Source organism: Apus apus, chromosome 4 (assembly GCF_020740795.1).
Source record: "Apus apus isolate bApuApu2 chromosome 4, bApuApu2.pri.cur, whole genome shotgun sequence".
NCBI lineage: Eukaryota > Metazoa > Chordata > Aves > Apodiformes > Apodidae > Apus > Apus apus.
Genome location: NC_067285.1, coordinates 70,436,224 through 70,455,570, shown reverse-complemented (window position 1 = coordinate 70,455,570; position 19,347 = coordinate 70,436,224). Strand labels below are relative to the sequence as shown.

Genomic DNA, 19,347 nt, shown 5'->3' with positions numbered 1-19,347 from the left:
CTACTTACAAGTCTTCCATAGAGTCCACGCAGGAGTATCAGAGACGGAAATTGACTGTGCCTCTGATCAGAAGATTTAGCTCCCTGCAGCATTCAGACAGTTGGTCCCATTATGGCCATCAGGCGGCTGAGTTAAAGGGTGGCCTTGCACAAACATAAACAGCTTGTCAGCACAAGCCAAAGAGGCGGGCCTGCCCTGCCAGCCACAATGCGAGCCAATGATTAGCTTCTTGGCATGCTGGGTGTTCAAGATATTGTGTTTCATTCTTAAGTAGAGGAACAAGAGGGACTGACTAGGAAGGGCTATTGCTTGACAGTTTATGGCTAGGCAGTAAAATGCTTATGGCAGAAGGAAAAAAAATCAATAAGGCACCTCAGGAAAAGCACATCTTTGATGCATATTCATATGAACACTTCTAGAAAGCCCACAGGCATTCTCAATGCATTGTTCCTTTTTGGTCAATCAGTCAAATAACCAACCTGTAAATTAAGTTTAGCCCATATTCACTCCAAGGAAGCTTCACTTGCAAAATCTCTGATTTTTCTTCTCTCCACGCTTTTCCTTATTCTCATCCTTCCTAATGTACTTTGTTTGCTGGCACTGTGGTTTCTCACTTCTGTGTCAAAAATGTCTTACCCTGACCTTTTTGACCTGACCCCCCAACCTTCATTGATCATCTTATGATTACTTCCCTTCAGCTCCATCTTAACTGCTTGTTCTTTTCATCCTGATAGCCCCAAAAGAGCACAGTCACAGCACAGGGACCTTAGGATAAGGTTCTGTGAGACAACCAAGCTGATCTAGCAACTTACTGGATGTCAAAAGTAGAGGTGTTGATTCTCACCTCTCATCAGCACCACACGGTGCCCCCCTGGCTGTCATACTGAGTAATTTCAAGGAAAAGTAACGAAACACAGAAGCAAATACTTTGTCAGTTTTAGTGACCTTTAAAGAGACAGAAGAGGTATTGCATGGAGCAAATCCTCCCTGAAATGTAAGCTCCTTCTGATCTTGCCTCAGCCATCTATGATCCCACCTGTTTTCCAAGTTCCTCTCTCTTGTTGTTTGAATTGAATTGTTGCTAGTTAATTGAATACCCTGCTTACAGCTGCTGATCCCATTTCATCCCAGCTCTATCCTGCTTTCTTATGACTCTAATTTGGCTGTGAAGCATGTCTGCCATCAAAATCAGTCTCTTCAAGTCTATTATAATAATTCCCTGCATAAATATCTTCCTTTGTACTTCAGTTTTAGCCTCTCTGAGCTCTTTTCTGCTTTGGAAATTACTAAATTCCTCCTTTAAAAACATGCCATCTTTTTGCCTTCTACTGTTTCTTCTCTGACCTTTATGATTAATTCTTCTTTCAGTATCTACCTCTTCCTCTCTCACATTCCCAAGGCACCCTACTTCTTGTTATATTCTCTTCAGCTTTTACTCTTTGCTTGTGCAGGTTCCTGTAGCACTTTTATGTCAATGCCTTATAAGCAAGCATTCCTGTTTTTCAGATTTCTTCCGTTCTCCAGTCCCATATTTTACCCTGTGTTTTAGGCATACTGCATTAAATGCCTTGACAGCTCCTGATTTTAAGATACTTAGAATAGAATCACAGAATCACACAATCATCCTGGTTGGAAGGGACCTTGAAGATCATCAAGTCCAACCATAATCTAAATCCCCCTACTGTAACCTAATTTACCCATTCAGTGCTTAAATCATGTCACTAAGCACTATATCTACATTTCTTTTAAACACTTCCAGGGATGGTGACTCCACCACCTCCCTGGGCAGCCTGTTCCACTGTCCAACCACTCCTTTGGTAAAGAAATTCTTTCTAATATCCAGTCTAAACCTCCCCTGCTTTCCTAGGGGCAAATTAAAGCAGTGCAATCACACTACATTCATTACTGTATAGTTTTGGCAGAAGTCCTTTCCCTCCCCCTCTGCTTTGGTAAAGGAGGTGAGCCCTCTGCAGAAGCAGATGCTGCAGTTAGCACCTCATTCAGATGGGAAGGCATATTGCAGCTCCAGGGCTTCTGCTGACAGGCTGTGCCACATATCACTGCATCACAATGTGCTGGGGTCACACTTGCAAGTTTTTCTTCGCAATGAGACATACTAGGCACGTTTTTCAATGATATCTAAGATTCTGGTGCAATTGCAGGGCTTCATCAGCTGTCACTCAAGTGTATCACCTACACTGGCTATACTTGTATCCAGATTTCCTGCTTTGTTAACCCCGTGCTGTCCACATCATCAACATTATTTTACCAGAGCTCTTTTCTTGTAGTATTTTTAACATGTAAATCTCTAGCCAGATCCACTGGGTGATCACAATATTTGATTACTTTAACTATTTTGATTACTGAGCCTGGATCTTATTCCCAATGCACCCACATTGTTCTCCACAGAAAATTCAGCAGCTAAGGTCATCTTTTGTTCCATACCCAGCCACATTGCCTACAACCCCATGAAAGCCATGCTTTCTTGTCCTGAGCTTCAAGGCCTTTTCAGAGTTTTTCCTTTCTTATTGGTCCACTCCCACTGCTCCCTTCATCACAAGGCCTGTCTTTCAGCCTTCTCTCTTTCTACAAAGCTCTTTTTTTTTCTTTCTTTTTTTTTTTTTTTTACCTTCTCATCTATGCAGAGAATGCCCTGATTCATCAAATCACCTATTCTTCTTTCTTTTCTACAATTCATGTGTTACAAAACATAGATATAATGTAGCAGAATGAGAGTGAGAAGCAATAAATAGGCAACAAGTCACTCCAGGAGAGATGTTTCATCTGCCTATATACGTTGTATGCGCTAGAAATTTTCTAGCAATCAACCATATACCATAAGTTACACACTTTACACTGTTAAATTTTTTATGGAACAGAATAGGCATCAAAAGCCCTTGATGGATATGGATCAAGAGCTGAAACACTGTACATGAGATTGTGAAAGGACTGCTATGAAAAGACTGTAGATGCACAAGAGAAAGCAGGCTAGCAATTGCATCCCTGATTCCCATGGCAATTTATTTAAGATGCTAATTCAGTGTAACCACAAAGAAACAAAAGACAGAGCAAGAATGAGCTGATTTAGTGGACTATGTTGAAAAAGCACGCTTTAGACAAAGTCACCCTGGGTGTAACTCCTGCAATCCCAGTCACAGAATTATGCCAAGGATGAAGCTGCCTCTTTCTCCTTAAAGCCTTGTATAACACAGGAAAATTGTTACCAGCATTGCCAACAGTACTAACCAAGGCCGAACTGATTTAACAGCTTAGTTTTACCAAAAGGCTCTTCTCTCTTCATCAGCTTTCCCAGCTGCAGAGGCCTTCCCTCCTTACACATGCTTCAGGAACAGTGTGAAAGCTCACAGACCAGATTTGTCTTGCTGATGCTTTTCAGACAGGTTAATGATCTGACTCGTCTCCCTGCCATGTTAAACAGAGCAAGAGCCATTGGAGGGAAGCAGTAAACACATGAGGCTGGAAATAGCAGAGGCAAAAAGGTGGAGACCAGAATAACCACCTGCTTTTTCATTACCAGAAAGCTGGCTGTCATCCTCAGAAACTACCATCCATTCTGAGCTGAGACCTAAAACTATGAGGCCCAAAACCATGCCACTCTCAAACAGAAGGTCCCAAAAGCTCCTGTAAATCTTTGTTTGTTTTCCAGCAAGCACTAAAAAGTTTTATTGACATGTAATTTCCAAAGGAAGGTGAGGATTTATTTTAATTAAATGCAAGTTTCTGAAAACAGTAATTTTTTTTCCTAGGGGAAAAAAAAAAAAAAAATTGCTAGAAGGATTCTGATAAGCAAAAAAGGGAAACAAGTTTCTGTATCTGAAACTAGAAAGGATTTGGATCATGAATCACCAGAACTTAACTTTGCCCACTCCCTAGGTTGCAGGCTTCATAGGTTAACAGTATGAATCTGTTTTCTCCCCTATTACCATGCATGCATCTGGCTTCTACCATTACTGTTTGCTTGGTAAAACTGTGGGGGTTTTTTTTCCTTTCCCTTTTTGTGGACTCAGCATAGCCTCACTCTGCCCTCTCTTCTCAAAACACAATCCCAGCTGGATGCCATTCAGCCTGTCCTCTGCTTCTCTTTCGGGGGCCTACAAGGAACCTCAGGGCCCCAGAGGCTCAGCTTGAACAGTTCATGTCTACGCCTCTGCTAGGATGAGACCTCCCCTACCTCTCCAGCAGTAGCTGCAGATGCTGCAGAATGGAGTGGAGTGGAAAGGTTTTTGTGATGTTTTACTGGCCTGGTTTCAATTATAAAGTGGGTCACAAGTTACTCCCAGAAAGCACACAAGCTCAAGCAATGAAAGACTTTGGATAATGATAAAAAAAGAAGTGAAACTCTGTGGATGCGTTGATTTTTCTTTAAAAAAAGGAAAACAAATGGCAAAAATGTCAAGAGGAAGAGATCTTGTGCAGATGCAGCACACTAACATGGGAGGCTGCAATCAATGGGAACCTGGGCTTAGTCCCAGCTCAGACCCATGTGCGTTTTGAACTTTGAGCTCTTGGACCATTTCCTAATTATAGAGAGCCAGTGACACATTGTAGAATGATTTAACCCTTCGGTGGTGCCTCATGAAGGCTAGCAAATGCCCAAAAAGACTCTGGGGATGTGTCTAACCCCTGGAGGCCACATCTGACTACAGGAAATATTCCTGAGCTCCAAATGACATAATGAAACAGCTGCTGTCAGCAGCTCGTTCTTCATGGCTCTCTATAAAGAAAGGTCAAGCTTACAACTACTCCTTCCTGCACTGCTGAAAAATTGCTGGGATCTGGCCCCCTAATCTGCCAGCTCCCCATCCAGAATCTGCCTCTCTTCAAGCCTTGTCATGTCTCCTCCAAGCTCATCCAGTAATGCCACACCAAGGATCAGATCAGAGATACCTGCCTGGAACTTAATAGTGTAAATAATGCCACATTGCACACAGACACCTGCTTCTTTTCTTCACAGACGTGGAAAAGCAGCAGACTATTATAAAAAGGTAACAGTAACCACAAACAAAAACACAATAGCATTAGAAGCTCTGTGGAAGGAAACAAGGGTTATAGAGCTGATGCACATCAGCAGCTGTCATATTATTTCTATCCTACCTTATTATCACTGCTGTTCTAGTTAAATCTGGACTAGTGAAGTGCAGTAAACTACTTCACAGAAGTACTGCATGGACATTTACAGTCCTTTGAAGCTCTCACTGAAGACATTTTGCACATATAAACTATTACTACTTTCATTATGGGTTTGAGAAATACATCCTTTGAAAGATAATCAAGAGGATAACTACTCTGGCAGGATAAGGTTTGTTTAAAATTTCCTGCCACATCTGAGGTCACTTATTCCAAACATAACAAAAATACAATAATAGAGAGATGCCTCCAAAAATACATGCACCGGGGGTAAAAATGAGGTTGCAGAGCACACTAAACCCACAAGCCTGAATTCCATCTCTACAGATTTTCCCACAGTTTCCTTGAGTCCTATGTCCTGGTAAGAGGTGGTTCACAGGTCCCAATTGCCACAGAGCTTGGAGGTGGCCTTTCAAGTACAAACTACTCTTTGCATGTGCCTTTCATTTGCCATTCAGGTGTGCTCATACTTCCCTGTGGGCCGAGATGCCCCTGCTCCCACAGAAGAACTCAAGGGATATATTCAGAAGAGCTCTTTTGTGAAGACCTTGCTGTGTCATACAGCCAGTAGGTATGATTAATTAGAAGGCTGGTTCATTATAGCAGTGGCTCCTGCCCCCATTAAAACCCTATTCATCTTGAACTCAGCAGTAAATATCCCAGTTGCCTCTTTGGCACAGAACCAACACTCTGCAACAAGAGCAAAGGATGCTGAGAGACCAGGAGGTATTTGCCCATCACAGGAAAAATGCTCAGATTAGCATGGCAGTGACCTTGGTTCAAAGAAAGCACTTTAATACATGCCTTCCTTTTAAGCATATGAGAAGTCCCGCTGATTTCACTGTCACAACAATGAGGTCAGCCATGGATTTATCCAGGAACTAAAAGGAATTAACTCCCTTCACACACACACACACACTTTTCCTGAATAATGGCCAGAGTGGTCTGCGCCTCACGATGCCTATGTGCCTTGTCCCTCCCCACTCCCAAAGTGGATCAGTCATTTCCCTCCCCTTAAATGAGACTAACCATGCATTTTATGTCATCTGCCTACTTGCTGAATTGGAGTGAGGAGGATAACAAGAAAAATGCTATACCAAGCTTACTTCTACACCCCCTTTCTACCCAACAAGCCTAGAGAAACTGTGCTAGTTACCTAGCATGTGGAAACACTTAAATAATTTAAACACTTGAAACAGAACTGCAGAGGCACAACAAAGATCAGAATCATTCACTTGAATGAACAAATGCTTTTAAAAGATGGTGATGTGTACTTATAGAAGCCCACAAGCAAACACAACAGTCCCAGTTTTCAGTATCCTCATAAAACAGGCTGGTAAGAGGGAATTTTGATGAATTCCAGGTGTTCTCAAGTCAGGTTCCTGGTGATTACCCATTCCACTATAAAAACAGGGCCACGTCAGCTCTCGAGCAAAGCTCTGTTACAGGAGTATTCTGAACAGTAGGAGAGGGAAATATGACCTTAGTATCAAAAGATATTGCAAACTTTAGCCATGTGGGAGAACCCAATTAAAATGTGAGAGTCCCCTGATCCAAGTAGCATACGGCTAAAGCTGTCATGTAATCAGAACCAAACCATCTCCATGTCTGGATTTAATTATGTCATGCCATTTTATAGTAGCCTAAGAAAACTAAACTAGGGGTCAAAATAATCCCAGAGTAATTCTTCAGTCAATCACACAAAAAGAACCCAGATAAGAATGGATAACAGAAAATATTAGCAGAAATTATGAGTGTACATAGGTTCTTAATAAAGTCAAGAACAACAAACAAGTCTATAGACACATGGCTCACTGCAGAGTGAAAACACCAACACTATCACAAATTTTTCTGTGGTCTAGAAAATACAAGCTAACCCACAAAACTTATTTATACTGAAATAACAGAATTCTGTTCAACATGATCTCACTGATTTGAAAAGAAATTGAATTAATGGAATACTAAAATACTTCAGAAATATATTTTTTTGTTATGAGTGCTGCATGCATTCAAAACATTCTCCATGAGAAAATATTGGTATGTTTATACAGTAAATTATGGGAAAAAATGTACATAAGTACATACTTGTAATTAAAATGGCAGTACAAAGGACATGACTGAGAATTAAACATAACATTTATTTTTTTATTCAATATGAGTCTAAAATCAACTACATTGCTTTTTATTTGCAAACAAAATTTTCTTGCAAATATTAACTGGGGGAAAGGAACTTAAAGGCTATTGAAATATTGCCTAGCCAGCAAAGACATTTAGGGTATTGTATATTCTATATACAATAGAATATTCTGTGTTTATTGCTCTTGAGCAAATAAATAAAGAAAAATGTGTATGTAAAAGCAATGCCAACGTTTTTTCTGGAGTTATGCAGAATGAAGTAAAATTACAATCTCTATAACCCAAATCCAGCATTACTGTGATACTTTTATAGTAATATGAGTTCAGTTCCATCTCAGTCTGCTCTTTGTTCTACTTTTTAACTGCCATTTAAAACAACAACAACAACAACAACCACAACAAAAAATCAAACCCAAACACTTCTTTCCACATTCAGTCTTCATATTGCTCTAAAAGTACTGAGCATGCTGCCTCATTCCTTGATCAAGGACTCTCTGATTTCATTTAAAACCATCAGAGGTGTCTTACTGCAGCCCAGTGCTCTGCCAGGGCCTTTGTATGTTGACCCTGTCTATGAGATGGATCAAATTATAGCTTGCACACTGTGAGTTTATTTGCATGCAAGGAACAAAATCTGTTGTGAGGCAATATTGCATAGTACTCAGTGTCTGGATGAACAGCAAGCCTTCAAAATTTCTGTGCATTCACTTATGCTTTTTTGCGTGCTTATCAAGATCAGCAATGGGGCACGTTTAAAGGCAGCTTCTTGCTTTGAAAAGATTTTCGTTTGCTTTTGTTTGCTTTCTCACTTGGACTCAAGTTGAAAGAGACCTCACAGAAAGAGGCAATAATAATTGCAATATAATTTCTAAAATTAAACAATTGCTTGGATTATGCAGTTATTTTAAGTTATACTTCTGAGACATTTTAAGGACAGGTCAAAGACAGCAAAAAGCACAAGTCAGGCAGAAAGGAAGCTTACCTTGCAGTCAGTTCTTCTGGCATCCCTAAATACGACAATGCTTAAAAAAACCCACATGTGAGCCCTTTGATATTCCAGAGGATTCAAGAGCAATAATATGCACAGTTCAGGGTAACAGGACACAGGCACTCTGTAAAGGAAATACTTTGCAGATTCAAAAATCTGTTTAACTTTTGAATGAGGGAAAAAGTTTATTATTGCCAGTAGCATTTCAAAAAATTAAGTTGAAGATGTATGGACAAATATTTTTGCCTTTCATATCCTTCCACATCCACAGTAATCACAGCCTCTACAGAGAGTTCCAACACCACTTTTTAGAACACGAAGAAACCACAGAGATATTTAATATCATCCTCAACAGAATGAATCACCATTCAGATTTTTTCTATGAAATCTTGTAACAGCTCTACTTAGGAACCTCCTCACTACATGGAGGTCCTGAATATCATGTCATCTGCACAAAGCAGCATTTTGTTGTCAATTGTGCATTTTTAGTGCATTTTGATAGTATCATCTGTAAGCACAGTAATTTCATATTTCTCCATTAAGTGACCCTGATTTCAACAGTTAATTCACAATCTTTAGTGGCTGGGGTAAAATTTTTCATGCTAGATGTTTGTCTTGTTTAAAAAAAAATCCAGCCAAAATAAATGAGTTACTTTTGAGAAGAAGACTAAGAAAAATCAGATTGCTTTGCATGATAAAAATCTGATGCCTTTATTTGAGAACCATTAAAATCTTCTAAAACACTAAATACTAGGGAGAGGCTTTATTCCAAAGAATGTCTTTTTTTAAACCACATAAATATGTACACTAATTTCACTATGTCTTGATGCATACTTATTTGGGAGATTAGTTTTTTATGTGAGGCAGCTTTCTTTCTGTCCTTTCCTGATGTTTGTGTAGCATACCACTGATGTTCTAGGGGGGAGTTTTTTATGCTGATGATGTATTGGTATGAGTATGTCCATAGCTATTTATGTTCAGCCTTATCTGACAATCATTAACAGAATTACACACTCACAGAAGCACAGAAATGCCCATGAGGAGAGGGATCCTCTGGATCATCTGGGAGGTCATCTGGTCCAACCTCCCTGCTTGAGCAAGGCCACCTCCAGCTAGAGTTGGCTGCCCAGGGGCATGTGCAGTCAGGTTTCCAAGAGCAGAAACTCTATAGTGATTCTGGACAAACTCTGCTCACTCATTCTCACAGTGAAAAACTGTTCACGACATTCAGAGGGTACAAGTGCTTTAATATGTGAAAAACTCCTGTTTTCTAGTTTGTGCCTATTGCTTCTTGTCCTGTCACTGGGCACCACTGGGAAGAGCCCGGCTCCATCCTCTTTACGTGCTCCCTTCAGGTATTTGTACACATTGATGAGATCCTCCCCAAGGTTTCCCTTCTCCAAACTGAACAGTGCCAGCTCTTCTCAGCCTTTTCTCACAGGAGATTTTCCAGTCCCTTCATCATCTTTGTGGCCCTTCACTGGACTTCCTTGAGTGTGTCCATGTCTCTCCTGGACCAGGGAGCCCCAGAACTGGACACAGCACTCCAGGAGGTATGGCCTCACCAGAGCTGAATAGAGGGGAATGATCACCCCCCTCCACCTGCTGGCAATACCTCTTCTAATGCAGCCCAGAGTACCACTAGTCTTCCTTGCTGCAAGGGTACTACTATTTGAAGAAACCCTGCTTTTGGATGCTAGCCAGTTAAATACCTGTGTCCTCCCTGTAGAAATCAGTAATAGGTCAAATTCCAACTGTTTAGTTTTTGGTTTTGGTTTTTGGGTTTTCATTTACAAACCACTATACCATCTACAGTTTATAAGAATAACACACACCTAGATTTGGACACAATATTTTTGATCAAAGAGAAGTGAACAAGCCTCTAGAAGAGATGAGGTGAGACTAAACAATGCACACATTTCTTTTGTGAGAAGTCCTTTCTTCTCCATTTGTAAGACTGATTTTTCCTCTCCTATGTAGCAAGTCTCAATCAATTACTACAAAGAGAAGACTGATAAAATGTAAAGAGATAAAAAAAGAAACCCACTCAGGTAGGTATTTTGTATCAAGAAATAAAAATTTATCCAATACTCTGTAAAATCATCTAGAGATATCAGTACTGCAGTCAAATTTACATAAAGGATTGCACAAGAGATGGCCTTAAGTCTAAACTTTGCAACAGAGGAAGTTATTAAACAAGACACATCAAGCCCAGTTCAACAAAAGAGGACAGATTAAATTCACAAGGCACTAAAGGAAACTCTAGCATGAGGATAAGTATTCCCATAGGTAGCTCTCTCAGAAGACAGTGCCTTTACATATTGCCTTACAAAAATTCCCCAACATTCAATACTGCTCTTTTAACTGTATATATTGTATTAACTGTAAATATAGTATAACTGTAAATATAGTATAACTGTAAATATAGTATTATTTCCTCACTGTCAGGGCTGTTCCTTCCCCATTTACAGCTATATTAGCCAGCTCAAGCCCTTGTGGTGGTCAAGAAATGGGCTTTGCAGGTGAGCAATAGTTGAAGGCCTTGGTCCAGACACAGCCCATAGAATCTGTTCAGTGAATGAAGCTAAGTGAATGGAAAAAAGAGACTCCTCTGTCACTGTATTTCGCCAAGTTGGCCCTTAGTGGGATCTTCCTTTGTCTCTAGCAAACAAAATAGTCAACAATTGTTAGCAGCAACAATTAAGCCATTGATTGCGCCTTTTGGAAAATGATGGAGTTTCTTGTACCATCCACACCCCAGCTGCACTCTTTATCAATTTGTCCTTCATTAAATTGTGCTATTTGAGCATCTGTTCTGAATCAGTAGATAAACAAACCACTATGGAGTTCTTGGTACACATACCATTGAGAGACAGTCCTGAAAAGAGACAGCAATCCATTGACCTAGAGAATTGCACTGTCACTGTGACAGGCAGCCCTACATCTACTTTTAATCTCCATACCTGATTAAACCAATAACTTGAAGGGCTCTGTTGAGCTCTCTTTATAACACCTTTATTTAGGTAATTCACCAGATGCACAGAAGATGACATAGTGATGTTGTGTCACTAGTTGCTCTGGCAACACACAAACTTTCCTCAGTGAAAAAGGGAGGGGAAGTATTATGTAAAAGAAAGGGCTTTCCAGACAATAGGGTCAGAGTACTGCAGGGGTCTCTGCTGCTGAAGGATCTAAGCAATCTTTTCCCAGCTCCATAAATCAGGGCTGCATAACATCGGCTCCAATTTTACCTAGCACTAGCTGAGGATCAGGAGCATCAGAGAGCTTGCTTATTTCTGTCCTCCACAGCACTCGTGATCAGGTGAGGTCCCCTCTGTGTCTAACTTCCCTCATATCGTCAAGAATAAAGCAAAGCAAAACCTTTCAGAACCATTTTAAGGACAGAACCCTAAGCCAATGATGTGGCCTTTTGTTGTCCCAAGAGAATAAACTCATACTTCTCAAGAAATAACAGTGTTTTGCATGATGGTCCTTCCTTACCTACACTCTCTGATGCTGACCAAGAAATGGACATTTCTGTACAATAGGAATTAGATGCAATTTCTATTTCAGTGCATAAACAATCAAGGTCAGAACCAAAACAAACTGTCACGAGTCTCCTAATAATTACAATGAAAATAATTACTTATTTTCTCATCAATAATTATTGATTTCTAGAAGACCTCTGATGTCCACAGCATAGCATTCATTATAAGCACTATACAAAGCTATTCATGTTACAAGCTATTGACGTTAACTCTGAACAGAAAAAAATTCCTTTTTTTAATTACTCCCCTACATATGTAAAGGAGACTCAAAAGTACTGAAGCCTCTAAATTAAGACTACCCATCTTTCTAAATCAGAAACAAGCTGCAGTAATTTATTGTTTCTGATTTACTGCCCTTAAAATCAGGTCATTACTTTTAGGAATGCTTTGAAATACATGAATGATAGGACAGAACTTCAGAATGTTCTTAACAGTAATCCATACCACTCCTGGGTTTACATTTTTTTGCCCTTGACCTTCTAGCTTATCCTTTTGGGAATCATATTATTGTCTCATATAAAAGAGGCACCTGTTTTAATATTCCTGAACTAATGAGTTCTGCAAAATCCTTTCAAAGCACCAGTTAACCAGACTGATAAACTACTGCTTTATCCATCCAGATCAAGCTAGATTTATGATTAATTGCATGCTTGCAAATAGTATTTCTGACTGTTTTATTCATTGTTCCCTGCATGCAAAAATGAATAAAGACATTTGATGAATACAATAGCCCTTCGTCTTTGGAAGCTTGCATTCATTCAGATTCTCTCAACTGCTTTATGGAAAGGACAACAGTGCCACTGTCAGAATATATTTAAATTTTGTCTGACACCAATGCCCACTGTTAGTTTTTAATAAGTCACCACAGTTATACAAGTTGCTGTGTCAATGCAAAAAGAGATACTATTGCATAGTACAATTTCAAACTCAAATTGAAATATCCTGTGAAATTCAAGGTATTGTATCTTCCCAACTGCAACTTGGCCCTAGAAGTTCCTTTAGATTTTTTTATTCCTACATATACAACTAGGTTTATGAATTCATAATAAATATGTCACTTAGAAATCATAATTGTTTGCGCAATATAAATTTCCAGAAAGAATTACGCAATTTTGCCCAGTTATGCCAGTTACATTGCTCAGTTAAGTTATAGCTTGCACTCATATTCTACAGCCTTGCCTCATGAAGGATGATATGAGGAGTATATAAACTGAATAAATTACATACCTTCAGAATTAAATAGTGTATTATGGTATGGCTGTGCAAACTAGAGAGTTGTTCTGACTGATTTCAGATGGCAGATTGAGTTTATAGGTATAAGAACTACTGTGCTCCTTACATCATACCGTTCAAATAAAATGTATGTAGCAGAAAAAGTGATGTTGACAAACGTGTGATCTTTTCTGAAATCTACTTGTAAGACGGGTAAGGAGCAGAGAGATAGGAAAAATCAGTCTTACAGAAAGTCCAGATGAAGACTCTCATTCCATATACTGAACCCCACTGTTCACCTGCCCAAAATACAGCATGTGGTCCCTGATGAGTCACTTACTGTCTGACAGTCATGTGTCAGGTTGTTGCTATTTCATGTCACTACTATTTCATGTTAATAATTAACACTGAAATTTAGATTCTGTAAATAACCACAGGTAAACATGCTTCATTAAACTTAATAATTAATATTATAACCTTAGTAATTATTTTTATAATGAGCCTTATTAATTTAATAATTGACAATAGCATCTTAATTATTTTAAGGGAAATCTTCATCTGTAGCCTACAACTCTTTTGTAATTGCAAGTCTTGTTTTGGTCAGTTGAGCTAATTTCAATTAATATACTTCATTAACTTAATAGCTAAACATTAACAGCCTGAGGGAGATATTCCAAGTAAGACAGCTTTGAAATAAGGTCACAGTAAGTGTATGTAATTTTCTTATTTTAATTATGTGCCACTTCAAGCCCATGTCTAGGCAAACTCTGGTATCCTGATAACCAATTCAGTTATAACATAATACTGACATTTACATTCTGAATTCAGATAAAAAGCCAAACAAGAAAGGGATGATAAAGGGTTTTGCTTTATTTTTAAAATAGCTTGTAAGTAATTTAGGGCAAAGGATTACATTCTGTTTTGATACAGTACCTAGCTCAGTGAGCTTCCATTAAGTGTTCCTAGATGCTACAGAAATAGTAAAGAGTAATAATATAAATGCAAAATAAAATGATAATCCATTTGTGCAACTCAGAATTTCATATCAGGTGTAATGACTGATGTTTAATGAACTGATCTGACACTGCACAGGTTCTTAGGAAATAACCAACCAAGCCCTGTATAATTGGATTGAAAAGAAATTGTAGCTGCTAATTAATAAATTCTGCTACTTTCCTCAGATTTTTTGCTTCATACAAAGCCCACAGAAAACAGCAGCGTCCCTATTTTATTTTTTCTTTCACATTATCAGGAATGATTGAGTAGATTGTGCCTACATGTGGTTTGTTGTTTGAAAAATCAAATTCAAAACTCAGCCTACATATCTGGGCTCTGATAAGTACTGGTACTTCGGTCACCTTTTTCTTCCTCAACTAGATAAGCATAATGTTTTTTCTTCCAAACAGATTCTTAAATCCGAGTAAATCTCAAATCACAGAAATGATTGTGGCAAAGCAGATAGAAATTTGAAGTCAGGAAGGAGAAAGGAAGGGAAGGGGGAAAGATTAATTTCTGCAAGAGATGTTTATAGGAATTTGTCCTCACCTACCTCATTGGCTTCATAATTCTTCTTGTAGGGAAAATAAAGGAGAAGTGATCACGGAATACTGACTGGAAAGAAAAGACTGACACGGAGACTAAGTCTTTCTTATGACTACAAAAGAGAGAAGATGGAGTGCAGTGCTCCCAGTTTTAAATGGCAGGGTGGGGCGGGACACATTTTACCTAGGAGCAGAAGTGAGTAACATGAAAACACAGTTAAACAAGTTGCCTGCTTGTAGTAACAGAGAACTTGAAAGGACACAGAACTCCAGCCTTGAAAGGGAAAGGAAAGAAATTATGGAAAAGTCTATATTCCTTTTGAGCATCTTGGTAAGTAACAATGGATTTGGCACCATTAAATCTGGCCATTGACTGCTTTGCAGGGGTTGGTTACCTGGGTTGGCAGCTCACTCTGTGCTTGCATGGAGAATATTGAGAATTCTCTTGAACTGCAGCCAGCTGCAAACTGGCCAGACAAGACTGGCCTGATGTAGTCAGTGGTGTACCCCTTCTTATTCTCCAAATGAGGTCAACCACAAGGTGAACAGGTTAGTTCCCTGATGCACACTATCTAGCTTTCCTACCGGCCAAGGTAAAGGACCTGGTAGTTTCACACCTCCCAGAAATACTCATGCAGCAGGGGGAAGATCAACAAGGCAGGCAATCACAAAGTCACTGATTTGTTTACCAGGGGGTAAAGGTATCTGAGAAGCTGACACCCCGGTGAGCATGGGAATGCTCACACCTCAGGGCCATTGAAGAAAGTTACAAAGCATGGATGCATGTAATAGCAAATGAGGTTTCAGCTCAGTGCTGCAGCACCAAGAACTGCAGGGGATTGTTTAATATTCAGTGAGCATATGCCTAGAAAGTCAGTGCACACGCTATTAGAATTTCAGCATCCTGCTGTGCATCAATGAACTTTGCTTAGGCTTCATTAGGATCCATTTACATGGTGAATAAAAAATTTGGGTGGAAAACTGGTATTTGATGCAAAGTGCAAAAGAAAAGGCAAAAAGCTGCTTTTCTAGACATCCATCAGGAAGATGGCTGAGCAGATTTAAAAAAAAAAACCACAAAAAAACCCCACACCTCTGAAATTTTTCATCCATGTACTAAATCTCCCCAGAAGAACTTCTGAAATTATTCAGGACACATATGAATAATTTCTCCACATTTTAGAGACAGGAGGGGCTTTTGATGTTTAATCCAGGCAAGCAGTGGATTAGCTGCCTTCAGCTGAAAGCCTGCCAGCTGACAACCCTTCCCCACACATATGGCATTTGATGTCTGCCATTTTAGCATTTTCACATTTTTCTGAGAGACATTGTCCTGAAAGGTCAACACTTGTCTCAGCAGCTGGCTGGCTGCCACTCAGGCTTGGGAAGCTTAGCTCCACAGCCGTCATCAAAAATGACCATTTTCACAGTTTCAGGGAAGCTGTGAATTTCTGACTGTATATGAAGGAAAACAGAGACAAAAGGAAGGGAAGAGAAAATCAATGAACAAGTATTTCTACATATACATCTGTAAGTTGAATCTGAAGTACTGCAAAAGCAGCTTATAAGCAACAGATTGACCAAACATATCTGTGTTATAGTAGCATTATCAAGGGGATTATACCATGAATACATTTAGCCCTCTATGTGCAGCAAACACCACAACATACTCTCTCCCTAGTCACTTAATGGCAGTCACCTGTTAACTGTGATGACACTTTCACATGCTCATAAAAAGCTTACAGTAACACAATGGTCCCTAAGAAATACCAGAACGTGTAAAGAAAGCAAGGAACATGACATGACAAAACAAACACACCAGATACAGCCTGCAGTTCTTGTGCAATTATCTGACATTTACACTTGGTACTGATGACAGGCTGTTTTCAATAAGCAGATTTCATTCACAGCACAGTAAGCTTTGAATTAAAAAGGAGAATAAAATCCAATATGGTGCTTCTTCAGTTCTATGAGACCAAAATTCACTAATAAACAGCAATTCTCTTCCCCTACAGCATCACCACAACACTGAGAAACCTTGATCTCTGCTACTTCCCAACCACCTTACTATCCTGTCTTCATGCCACATAGCAGATAAAGATCATCTTCATGTACAGACAGAGTGAGATTGGTGAAAAACATGCACTGCTCACCATGCTATGTTCATCGTTATTATCAGCTCACATGCAGACTTACTGGTGCCCCTTAGGATGACTATTTTCTTGCTCTTCTGATAATAAGATACTGTCGAGTTTCTTAATAAGAATTCCAGGTCTGCATTTATAGATTTTTAAAGAAAAGATTCCCAGTGAAAAATATGACAGATTTCTCTCCTATGTGTTCACAAGTAGTCTTATTACTGCTGAAGGATCGTCCTTGCTGTATAGCTAATATTATCTGAGCAGAAAACCATCTCTCTGGAAGCATCTCCTGCATTTGCTTCTCCCCTCACAGACAAAGTGGCAAGAAGACATCCCAAATATCAACAAACACAACCGCAAAATGTTTGTTCTGGAAAACTTTCATGCATCCCCTTCCCTCAGTAGCTCTTCCACTAAAAGCCAGAACAATACTGCAGAGAAGCTTTCCCTGTCAGGATGGTTTCAGCTTTCATCTCTCTGCTTTTTCAAGCAGAACACTGAGATAGAAACCCTAATTAGCAATCTGAAAGTTCCACATAGGCAAGGAATACTTACATTTGCAAATGTATTTGTGATATTTATGTACTGATCCAGGGAGCGGTGATTACAAAGTAGAGAAAGAGCTTTTTAGGTTGCCTTTCCAGCCTTGCAGCAAGGGAAAGAAGGCTGTTATGTGAAAGCAACTAATTTCTATATGCCGTGCTCTACTTGCTTCCCATGTGCATACAACACAGCTGCCAGATTTAATAACCATGTCAGCCTGCTTTTCCCATAAAGCAGCAGAGAGATGACAGGATGAAGACGAAGTAGCCAGCGCGTTAATCTGCAGCTATGGCTGCACTAAGCCTTGAATTAATGTCACAGTTTTATTGCCCTTGAAGAAAAAATGTAAAACAAATCAACATTATTTATGAAAAAAAAAAAAAAATTGCAAAAGGATTTCAGAAACGCTAATCCATGCTTGCCTTAGTGACATCAAAGTACATTAAAGAATTTTATTTTATTTTTTTTCTCCTCAGTTAACAAATCCTAGGACTAGGGTCAATTCCTTTTTACTACATCCTGATCTTTCAGAATACATTCTACCTGGCAGCGCGTGCTTGTCCCCCAGAAGAACAAAACCATCAACTGACAAATTAGTCGAGCTCCACTTCCCTCTGAAAGGAAGTATTTTCATATCTGTCTTTGCTGACTTCCTTCAGAAAAAAAAAAAAAAAAAAAAAAGAAAAAAAAAAAAAGGGGGAAAAATTCCATTTACCATTTAAATTATCCCACGCACAGTGTTTCCTGCAGTGCTCGACTTTAGTATCTGGTGTGGTCAGTTCACTGCCAAGATGGAGCATTGCCGTACCTCCAGCTGCAAAGCCAGTTCCATGTGAGGGAAGGGTGGCCAGAGTTTACATGAGAAGAGAAGGTGCCAGTCACGCAATCAGAAACAACAAACTAAATATAAACCCAGAAACGTTCAGTTGAATCTGCAACAGTGCAGGGATGCCGCAGAGATCATATGACATCTGTGTGCGTCTTTTTCTCCCTCTCTCATTTATATTCCCTTCACTTCCCTTGGAGGCACCTGTCTCAGCAGGGAGTGGTTTCTGTGGAAACTACAGACAGTCAGTTTTCCCCTCGGAGAAACTGTTGCTATGGCAACCTTACATAATGTATATGGCCTAGATTTAAAAAAAAATAATAATCTAACACTGAAATTCTCATTTAAAAATTAGAGCTGATGTGTCTAGGGGGCAAAAAATAGTATTTTTTAAATTGCATTAGAAATGTAGGATTAAAAACTCCAAATGGTATTAAGAATTAAATGAGAGTATAGGGGGAGCTGCCATTGCAGCACTCACAAACACAAAATAATTTCTAAATTTCAGTAAATAATGTATACTATTTAGCATTTGTGGGAAGCATTTACTTGAAATTATGGCTCAATGTAGCAATCAATAATCTTACAAAGTGGAGGGGTTTTTTGTGTTTATTCTTCCAGCAACCAGGACCTCACTTAATGACATAAGTTCAAATACTGCTTACATATACCCTGTTAAAAACTGAAATATCAGCTCTACATTATGAAACTGTGCTACCTTAAAACTGGAGGAAGTGCCTCAAAAGAGCTGTGTGAGTCAGTGAGGCATAACACTCAGTGGAGCAGAAGCAGAAAAGGCTCACTGCTGTTTATATGACTTTCCTCTCAGGTCAGAGGAGCCAAACCTGCCCACAGTCGTGGTGGGAAGGGCAGGTCTGTCAGATCCTGTCAGGGAGACAGGAAGGTTAGGGCCCCTGTAATGGGGCTGGATGAAGAGGCTTCTAAATCAGCAGCTGAAGACCTGCCTGGGTTGGGAATTACATGAAGTGGCAGTCATGTCACAGATGTTTTGTGACCCCTGTGAAACGGGTAGGTAGATGTTTCTCCTCCCTCTCCTATCTGCAGCCACCCTTGCTTTTATCTGAAACACAAATCAAAAGTCACACGGTTAAGAAGATAAAGTTACCCATTTACCTCTTCACAAAATCAGTTATTTCAGTTTGAAAAATATTGTATGGGACATTCTAGTAAATCCTGCCTCTGAGGTATCTGTGTCGTGACTCAGTGGATTGAGATCTCTCCTGATCTGTTGGTCTAGCAGCTT

General features: G+C 39.5%; 1 protein-coding gene across 4 annotated transcripts in view; it reads right to left on the bottom strand.

Moving 5' to 3' along the window:
- Positions 1-18,234, bottom strand: part of TRIM2 (tripartite motif containing 2) — an 88,781-nt gene extending 70,547 nt beyond the window's left edge. For 2 of the 4 annotated variants that reach the window (XM_051617386.1, XM_051617384.1), the window contains exon 1: positions 17,270-17,635. The gene's annotated coding sequence lies outside the window, so the exon portion shown is untranslated. Of the gene's footprint in view, positions 1-8; positions 111-17,269; positions 17,636-17,972 lie in introns of those variants that run through there. The other 2 variants (XM_051617382.1, XM_051617381.1) reach the window with 2 other exon arrangements.
- Positions 18,235-19,347: the final 1,113 nt, after the last annotated feature.